Source organism: Carassius carassius, chromosome 26 (assembly GCF_963082965.1).
Source record: "Carassius carassius chromosome 26, fCarCar2.1, whole genome shotgun sequence".
In the NCBI taxonomy this organism is placed as follows: domain Eukaryota; kingdom Metazoa; phylum Chordata; class Actinopteri; order Cypriniformes; family Cyprinidae; genus Carassius; species Carassius carassius.
Window position 1 is genome coordinate 23,675,613 of NC_081780.1, and position 10,359 is coordinate 23,685,971.

General features: G+C 39.9%; 1 pseudogene; it reads left to right on the forward strand.

The window, feature by feature from the left end:
- The first annotated feature begins 658 nt into the window (after nt 1–658).
- LOC132105978 (gastrula zinc finger protein XlCGF7.1-like) lies at nt 659–1,492 on the forward strand (annotated as a pseudogene).
- Nucleotides 1,493–10,359: the final 8,867 nt, after the last annotated feature.

Sequence of the window (10,359 nt, forward strand, 5' to 3'; positions counted from 1 at the left end):
CTCAATTCATACAGCTGAGTCTTTACTCATTTTCAAGAAACATCTAAAGACTCATCTTTTTCGCCTGCACTTAACCAACTAACACTAGCACTTTTCCTTTACTTGTCTTTTCATTTTATATAAAAAAGAAAATAAAAAAACAAAAAAAAAACCCTGCCTATGCGTTCTTTACTAGACTGAGACTTGTCATGGCACTTGTATACTGTTGTTGTTGTTCTCTTGTTGACCTGACTGCTTCTATGGTTCTCATTTGTAAGTAGCTTTGGATAAAAGCGTCTGCTAAATGATTAAATGTAAATGTAATGTAAAACACATCCAAGATCAGCAACATCTCAATATGAGTAATCACAACCCTATGTAATCAAAGCAAAGTTTTATCAAATGCACTCTTAAAATAAGTCTTCAGCATTTCTTGAACATTACAGGCTGGTGTGTTTTATTAGGGTTGGAATCTACAGGGACAGTCTCTGTGCTATGGTGGGACTTGGAAAAATTTTTTGCTAAAGGTTAACAATATTGAGTAGAGTTCCTGAGAGCAGCTTAGAGCACGTAGAAGCTAAAGGTTTTGATGCTTTACATGTTAAATGTTTATGTATATATTTCCTTTGTGCCATTTTAAACTATGGTTATTTTTCTATTTATTTCCATCTTAGACTCAATGGCACCGAAGGAGGAGAATCAAGAACTGAAAGAAAATGAACATAAAGATCATTATGAAAAAACATGCTTTAATAACCAGAGAAAATCTGTTACTTGTTCACAGCCTGAAAATACTTTGTCTCAAAAAAGAGCTCAAAAGACTGGAACTAGATGTCGTTTTACCTGCCAACAGTGTGGAAAGAGTTATACTACTAAAAAAAGCCTCAAATTCCACATGAGAGTTCACACAGGAGAGATCCCTTACACGTGTCAACTGTGTGGAAAGAGTTTTATTCGACCAGCAAGCCTTAAAATCCACATGATGATTCACACAGGAGAGAAACTGTTTACTTGCCCACAGTGTGGAAAAAGTTTCAATCGAACATCAAGCCTCAAAATCCACATGAGAATTCACACTGGAGAAAAGCTGTTTACTTGTCCACAGTGTGGAAAGAATATCGGTCAAAGAGGACACTTTATTGACCACATGAGAATTCACACTGGAGAAAAGCCATTCACCTGCCAACAGTGTGGAAAAAGTTTCAGACGTAAACAAAACTTGAAAGTCCACATGTGAATCCACACTGGAGAAAACCCGATCACCTGCCAACAGTGTGGATAAAGTTTTAGACGAAAAGAAAATTTGAAAGTCCACATGAGGATTCACACTGGAGAAAACCCTTTCACCTGCCAACAGTGTGGAACAAGTTTCAATCAAAAAGTAAATCTTGATGCCCACATGAGAATTCACACCGGAGAGAAGCCATTTGTATGTGATCAGTGTGGAAAGAGTTATAAATTTAGAGGAACCTTAAATAACCACAGGAGGATTCACAGTGGAGAGAAGATTTAAGTGTCTTCTGTATGAAAGGCAGGGTTTCTGCAGGGTTCAATCAGTCAAATTTAAGACTTTTTAAGACCTTTTTATGACTATTAGGATTTGAATTTATGACCTACACGAATTACGATAAATAACTTCAGTCATTAAAATTCCTTTCAAAAGTATTTTTTTTATTATTGACTTTCATTGAAAGTAACAAGTTTTATTATTTAAAGAGTTATTCTATTATTTCTTGAGATTAAGAAACTGAAGCCTTTGCCTTCTTTTTCTTGAATATCAAGAACACAGGAACACTGAACAATTGTAACATTGTAAATTAACAATTATTTTATGGCATTACTTTCCAAAATAACAAGTGTTATTGGTGTTTGGTCACAGTATTTAACACCCTCAGGCAGGGCCGTAGATGGGGTCAGCTGATCTGACCCCATTATGTCTGGTGGGGTGGGGGGCTTTCGAGGTATAGTGACCAGGGGCACCACACTGTCTTAATACGGCCTTGATTACAATCAACCAAAACTACAGACAACTGTTATTATGACAATATTTACACAACTATCAATACTTTGTTGACCAATTACCAATATAATATGTCACAGTTTGCTTATACTCACTTACATAAATGTATTAGTGTCCTGTACCTACTAGTAAAATATGTATATCAAAAATTATATCTGGAGTCTGGATAATTTTTGGTATGACTGTGCATAAATTCTTGTTAAAACTACAAAGTAATGCAGTCAAGAGCAGTGAGTGATTTTTCTTTCATTTTCTTGAATTAACATTACAGCAGCTAGTAGCTAAATTAGGCGCAGTCACTTTAAGAGACGATGAACGCATCTTTTTCCTCAACTGTTTATTTTCACTTAAGAAATAACTGACAAATAATTGAAGAAAAAAAAAAAAATAAATTCGAGCATACTTTCCAAGGCGGGTATTTTGACATATTTTTGTATGTATTTGTCGCACAAGAGCAAAAAGAAGCAAATTCGGTGTACAAGCGTTTTAAGACGCCTATCTCTGCGTGAGCCCTGAACACCGTGGTACTGAATTGGGCTCTTACACATCCTTTTCTGTTTGTTCAAAACTGCGATTAGTATTTGTTCATTCATGTGCATGAAGGACTGTCCGTGATACGCGGCTCTCTCTCCGCACCGAACACAGCGCGTGAGTAACCAGCTACTCAGTTCAGCTTTTCCGCATCTTGTGTTTGGATGCTTGATACCGATTGTTAGCGACGGGCTTGAGCCAGCTACTAAACGCAACGTCTTCGAGCCATAGATCATTAAAGATACATTTTCCCATTGTGATAGCCAGGATGATTTCAATTAAGCTAAGCAGTGACTCATATATTATTAAACTACTTATATAGTTTCTTAGTATTTGAGACCATGATCCACACTCTAAAAAACCAGTAATTTTACATTTGATTTTACATTCACATAACCGATAGGAAAAAAAAAATGTTTCGGCTCAAGACCTTCTTCAGTGTGAAAAGCAAGTCAATCCCTCCACACAATGTTTAAATCATTAATTATATTGTCATTTTTCATTAGCCAATGTTCAATCACTAAAAAACACAAATATTCCATTTATTTACTGGGCCATTTTCAATTTATATACATCACATCCGCTAATACACTACATAATATACCCATGATTAAAACATGAATTGTGAAAATCTACAACACAAAATATTAGAGATATATTCGACCAATTACAATTCTTTACCCTAATTTTACAGTCTCTGCAATGGCTACCTCATAAGTTCTGTGTCATCCAGTGGCGGCGCTTCGGGGGGAGGCACAGCTTCCCCAAAAGTTTGAGGTGAAAAAGAGGACAACTTAATGTTGATAAAATTCAAAATCTTATTTCACTTCACGTCTCAGAATGTATATATTTTTGTTTGTAATTTCACAGTTGTAATACCATCATGTAGAAATGCAGCTTTTCTTTCACAAATGTGCCAAATCTGCTGATGTAATTACAACTGCTAAGAGATAGAGAAGGGGAGGGGGAGGCCAGGGGAGAGATGAGTGCTCATGCCTCCGTTGGTAAAAAATTAGCCAATCAGCATTGAGTGTTGAGAAAAGGAGCAACATAGAGGGGGCTAGCCTCTCTTCTGGTATATCAGCCAATCATCATAGAAATTGTAAATTACATGCTATTAGTTTGAACATCTCCGCTACGGCTGGGCTGATAATTTACCAAGTATTTATGATGAGTGGCGATATTGAATATTTGATCACCAGTAGATTTCCCAAGCTGTCATTCAAACAGTATATATACAAATAAAAAATAAAGGGAGCTAAAACTAAAGGCTACAACAGTAGGCTTAAATTAAATAGCACAACAGGCAGCTCTCTTTTAACACAGACTTTTAAGAATGGATGGATGTTTGTTTCAAATGATAGGACAGGTAAGTGTTTCCTTTATGTATTCTGACCAAAAGCCCCCAAAAAGCTATTTTATAGTGGTTAAGCAAATAATAACAATCGGCAGGGATCCCCAGACCAGTACAATTAGTGTGCCTCCTGTATTTGAAAACCCACGAGCCGCCACTGGTGTCAGTTACAAAATATTATTATTTCCCTGTGTGGCCTTTAAGAGTCTATCACACAATCTCTATACTACTTGAATCAAATTATAAAATATTCAGTTCAAAAGGGCTACCTGGTGTCACGCAAGCCACCCTAATTAAAGGACGCAGATGGAAGCTGGTATGTCAAAAAATATATACATTTATTTATTTCACAATAGTTCAATTATATAAACAATTTTTAAAAGACAACTGTTATACTTTATGAAACTTCCCTCAATCAAAACACCAAATGGTTAAGGGCGTGCACGGAGTTTCCCTCCTGAGACGTGTCAGAATTTAAAGCACACCACACGTCACTCGTAATGAATAATTTAAGAATACACAGGTAAAACAACCCAATTAATATATCACACGTGATTCACAGCAATATTCCCTCTTCACTTCACACACACACCACTGCAGGCGTTTGTCTCTTTGGAAAACTACACATCACCCTATTATTTCAATTAGAGAACCTCACATTGTATATACAAGTTATCAGAGAGAGTTAAAACAGAGCAAAAACAAACAATGTAAAACACAAAACCCGCACTCTCCCTCTCCTCTCATCCCCTAGGGCATTCAGCAAACGGTAGTATAAAATATGGTAGGCAGTTTGTATAGCTAAAACTAAACAGGAAAAACAGTGACTGGACACACGTCCTGAATAGCAAACAAATGTTTGCACAATGCGTCTTCACCACAATCTCACGGTGTTACTGTGACAGAAGATACAAAAATCAATATACCAAGCTTTTACGATCATTCACCACATTTCATAATCTAACTTGGTACCTGCAACAGTTTGCCCAGAACAACCGTTTTGTCCACTGGCCAATCTCCAGCCTCAAGCAATGACAACAGCACTGATTTGAACCATCGATCCTGGTGCTTTCATTCCCCACGCTGTACCGACACACTATGCTGGAATGCTAGCTTAGCTTAATGCTCTGTGACTACGTCACACTAAATAGCTGGATGAGCAATGACATGCTCTGAGTTGGTATCTACTGGGTCCTAATGTCCTACCCCTTACATTCACCCCCCTCGTAAAAATGTCACCGTCCCGGTGACAGAAACAAAATAAGATCAACACCAGGGTCTAAACACAGCATGTAATGCATTGACTGTAGGGTGAGTTATAACCTCCTCAGTCCCCTCCTCAGTTTGTCCCAGAAGCGAATCTATAGGGAGAAGAGGCTTTCTTCCAAACATCAACTCATAGGGAGAGAATCCTGTGGAGCTATGCACTGAGGTGTTATAGGCAAACAACAACTGAGGCAAATGATGAGGCCATCTCTTTTTCTGTTCTGGGGGTAAAGTGCGGAGCAAATCGTGCAATGACCGGTTGAAGCGTTCACATTGCCCATTTCCTTCTGGATGGTAAGGGCTAGTTCGTGACTTCTCAATTCCATACAACTGGCAAAGGCGTTTCAGTAGCTCTCCCTCAAAGTTTCATCCTTGATCTGAATGGATCCGTTTTGGGACACCATAGGTATAAAACCATCGTTCCGTAACGGCGCTGATCCACTTGTCCGACACGACTGTCGCGTGGTGTCGCGACGCCTCCCCACATTTGTACGTTGATGGGCGTTCCTCTGTTTGCCGCTATGGGCGTGGTTTTGACCAAGCGGGAAATGTTGCTTATTTAAAGCATTTGTTCGAGGAAGTGATGTGTTTTGTGGATTTCAGTCATGAATCGAATAAGAGAATGATCATTGTAGCTGCTCTGCTCTACCTCCGGAGGAAGAAGCCACGTCGTCGGCACTGGGTTCACCCTATCCGGAGTGAAGTTGTCCGGCACGAGTGTTGGGAGTACCACCGCCTTGTGTTGGAGCTCCAGCTTGACGACGATATGTTCAGGGAACATTTCAGGCTGTCCAAGGAGCTGTTCGACGAGTGGGACCCCGGATTGCCAAGACGAACACCTTTTTTCGTCAGGCAATTGGTCCTGCTCAGCGCCTGGCTATTTGTCTACGGTAGGCTACTTCAGATAATACAATTATTAATTGAGTAGTGGACGTTCACTCATGATCTTAAAGGTCAATTCCGGTGAAAAACACATCCCAGGGAACGATCGACTCGGTAACCATGTGTTAATTACCCCTAGGTTCATTTTTTCACCGGAATGGTCCTTTAAAGCAACATTGTTTAATTAATTACTAGATACTCAACATCAATAGGGTATTTCAATGAGAAACACCACATTTCATTTTTCAAATTTTCGTAATAGGTTAATGTGTGATATCTAAAAGTGATTACATATACTGGTTAATGTGTACTGCCTGAATATACTACATTTATTAGTTCATTTATTAGTTCATTAACATTTATATAATTTTGTCATTTATTTGTAATAAACACTTTAAAATTTATAGATTTTTTTTTCATTTATTTGTAATAAACACTTAAACACTTATATTAATCAAAAATGATTAATTAAAAAGTGTTATTAATGATAAATTAGTTTTTTTTTTAAAATATGCATGCAGATTACGTAACAATGCGTCCCACCGTTAATTTCTATTATATTTAATATATGTTTATGTCTTCACAGATACCTCTCAACAGGGGATTCGTTCAGGACAATATCTAGCAGCTACAGGGTGGGCCACTGCACTGTGGGAAGAGTGGTGAAAGAGGTGTCAGCTGCCATCTGGGATGCCCTGCTGCCGGAGTACCTGCCTGCACCATGCATGGAGGACTGGTGGCCATTGCAGAAGGGTTCAGCCATCGCTGGAACTTCCCCAACTGTCTTGGTTCGGTGGATGGGAAGCACGTGGTCATCCAGGCCCCAGACAACTCCGGCTCCCTGTACTATAATTACAAGGGTACATATTCCATCGTGCTGTTGGCAGTGGTCGATGCCAACTACCTCTTCAGGGTAGTTGACGTTGGTGGATATGGCAGGACGAGTGACGGCAGATCCCTCTACAACTCTGCCTTTGGTGAGGGCCTCCGAGATGGTACCCTGGACCTCCCTGAATCTGCGGTCATCCCTGGGTCTGAGCATTGTGGTGACATGCCATTTGTGTTTGTAGGGGATGAGGCATTTCCCCTCCGCCGGAACCTCATGCGCCCGTTCCCTGGCCCCCATGTCCCTGGAGAGCAGAGGGTGTACAACTACCGTCTCAGTCGTGCCAGGCTTGTAGTTGAGTGTGCTTTTGGCATTCTGTCTTCACAGTGGAGAATGTACAGAAGAGTGATGGCTGTCAGCCCCACTACTGCTGAGACGTGTGTCAGAGCCACTTGCGTTTCTCCACAACTACCTGCGTGTCATGACCCTGAGGAGAAGGCACAGCGGAGGTAGTTACCGTAGGCCTGGTGATGGTAGTTGTCTCCGGGGAGTATCCAGGATGTCTGCCAACAATGCTACACGGGAGGCCTTGAGAGTGAGAGGCAACTTCGCCTCTTATTTCAGCGAAGAGGGTGCTGTTCCTTGGCAGGTCCAGCCATAAAACGGCACAGCAGCTGCATAACACAACGGCTCTTTTAAGAGCCACCCACATTGTCCTTTAAAGGCATATTTCCAAAGTAGCACAAGCATTATACATACATTGCTCTTTAAAAGCAAAGGTCCATATTCCAGAAGTATAACACATGGAAATGTAAAGTAGATATATGTGATACACCTGACTTCCCCCTTCACACAGCATTTTCACCCCACTGTTATGAAAAACAATGAGCCCTTTTAGCCTGATTAACCCCACTAAATAAAATTCACAGGGATGTTACACTACAAGACCCTTTGTGACAACTTACCTGTTCTAACTCAACCTTGTCATTAAACTCTTCATTCTGTGTATAATACATATATCGTCAGTTATCTTTTTTTTCATAAAAAAACTATTATTATTAAAATTATTATTTCAGTTAACCATTAGTTATTAATGGTTATTTATTAGTAGATAAATAACCATTTATCTACTAATAAATGGTAGATTTAGTTCATAAATCTAGGTAACTAAAGATTTAGTTTAGTTAATAACTAAACATCAGAATCAGATTTTAGTTATTTATTAACTAAATAAAATAAAGTTAATTGTAATTTTATGGTTTAGTTATTAGTTGTACCTCTGAAGTTTTTCTTTTTTTACGTGGGTATCTACTGGATTCATCCAAACAACATTCTATTTTACAGTTGCAATAAATCTATCTACAGTAACTATCTATATTGGCTTAGCAAATGTGTACACCAAGTATAAACACTACAGAATAATGAACACTGATGAGAATGAAAGTCATGAACACCATTTAAAAAACTTAATTATTTATTGAACAAAATATTAACTTATTGAACATGTGAACTTATTGAACAAAATAAACTTAAAACAATAAATATAAACTCATTGAACAAAATATAAACAAGCCTACACTCCATGAATGGGGCCAGGAACCCCATCACAGCCATATACTTCCATGGCCGAGCAGATGAGGCCCCAGCCCCACTCCTGTTTCTCTCCCTCTCCTTCCTCTTTTCCCTGGTGAACTGGTCCCTCAAGCTCTTCCACCTTGACCGACACACATCCTCTAATAATAATAAAAATATATGTAAGAGAAAAGTACAGGCAATGAATCTGTCTGTGCATCTAATCTTGCTTTAAGCTAATAATTAAGTTTTTTAAATGGTGTTCATGACTATCATTCTCATCAGTGTTCATTATTCTGTAGTGTTTAAACTTTAAGCTGCAAATTGATATGCCCATTTCAAATGGTTAGATCTGTCATGAGGTATGTATTTATTTATTTATTTATGTAAAAGTCCATCAAAATCTCTCTACCTACCATCCTAATGTTACCTGCTATCATAAATATTACTAGCATATTAACCCGTTTCTGCAGATGTACATATGCTGTCTGCTATGAATCAATTAACATTTTATTTAACACAATGCAAACTCATAAAACCCACCAGGGACTCCAACGACCTCTGGCACCCTTCTCCATGCGGAACTGCGTAGCTCGTTGTCCCTATATGACAATAAAGTCGGATCATATAAATTAGGAAATCCTGCGACAGCCACAATCAGTTTCTCCTCCATTTTGTACTCTGGAACTAAAGTTTCCGTGCATTTTTGAAGTAGGATGTGACCTGCGAAGAGACTTCCCTCCGTCTCCATATGCTCTACTTCTATTGGATAGACGCGCCGCGTTTGACGGACTTCATTTGCATAAAGATGGGCATCGGCCAGCTTTTTGACGCGGAGCACTTTTTCAAATGAAGCGCCGCCTTCCCGGAATGCTTTGCGGGTGCGACAAAGTCGCGTGACGTCACCCATAGGAATATAGTGGAGCGCGGCGCAACAGAAGTGTCGCATGGACAAGTGGATCAGCGCCGTAAGAATTCGAGCGACCGTCACAGCTCTCTGGTCAGATGTAGGATATGCTTGTGAAAACTTAGAAAACACATCGGTCACAACGAGGAGGTTCTCTCTACCATCACTAGCTCGTTGAAGCATGGTAAAATCAATGGCCACAATCTCTAGGGGTCTAGAAGCAAGCAGGCTGCCCATAAAAGTTCTCACCTTTGTCTGTACAGCTTTGGTTGTCAGGCACCTAGTACATTCTTGACACCAACGTTCAATATCTTGCCGCATAAAGGGCCAGTAACAGCGTTGACGTTCAAGGGTGGTAGTACGTTCCACCCCTTGATGACCATGATGGTCATGAAGATTAGTCAGTACTTCACTTCTCAGCCTCTGTGGTAACAACAGCTGTAACACTTACTCTCTACCCCTGGGACATGACTTCGTGGATACAATACTCCCTGATGTTCTTGGATTCTATTTCACTGGCGAACCATTTCCAGGACTGCTGGAGATTCCTTGGTCCACTCCAAAGCTGAGGGGACCCCACCATGTTTCCAATACACCAAGAAAGCCTGTATCACTGCATCTTCTGCCTGTAACACTTGCAGGTCGGCTTTACCTCTTGCTGGAGCTGCCTCAATAATAGATGTAACAGCAGAACACTGCTGATGATGTTTAATGCAAGCTTGTTCAACCTCTTCAGGAACCGTGATACCAGGAGCGACTTCTCCCATAGAACTTGGCAGCGGGACAGGAGGCAAGCGAGAGAGTGCATCTGCATTCTTATTAGATGTCCCAGGTCTGTACATCAGGATGAAATCAAAAAGTGCCAGCTGTGAAGCCCAGCGTTGTTCTACAGCACCCAATTTAGCTGTACGGAGATAGCAAAGAGGGTTGTTGTCTGTGAGGACTGTAAATTTAGAGCCAAGAAGATAGTCTCTAAATTTTTCTGTTACCGCCCATTTGAGTGCAAGCAGCTCTAATTTCAT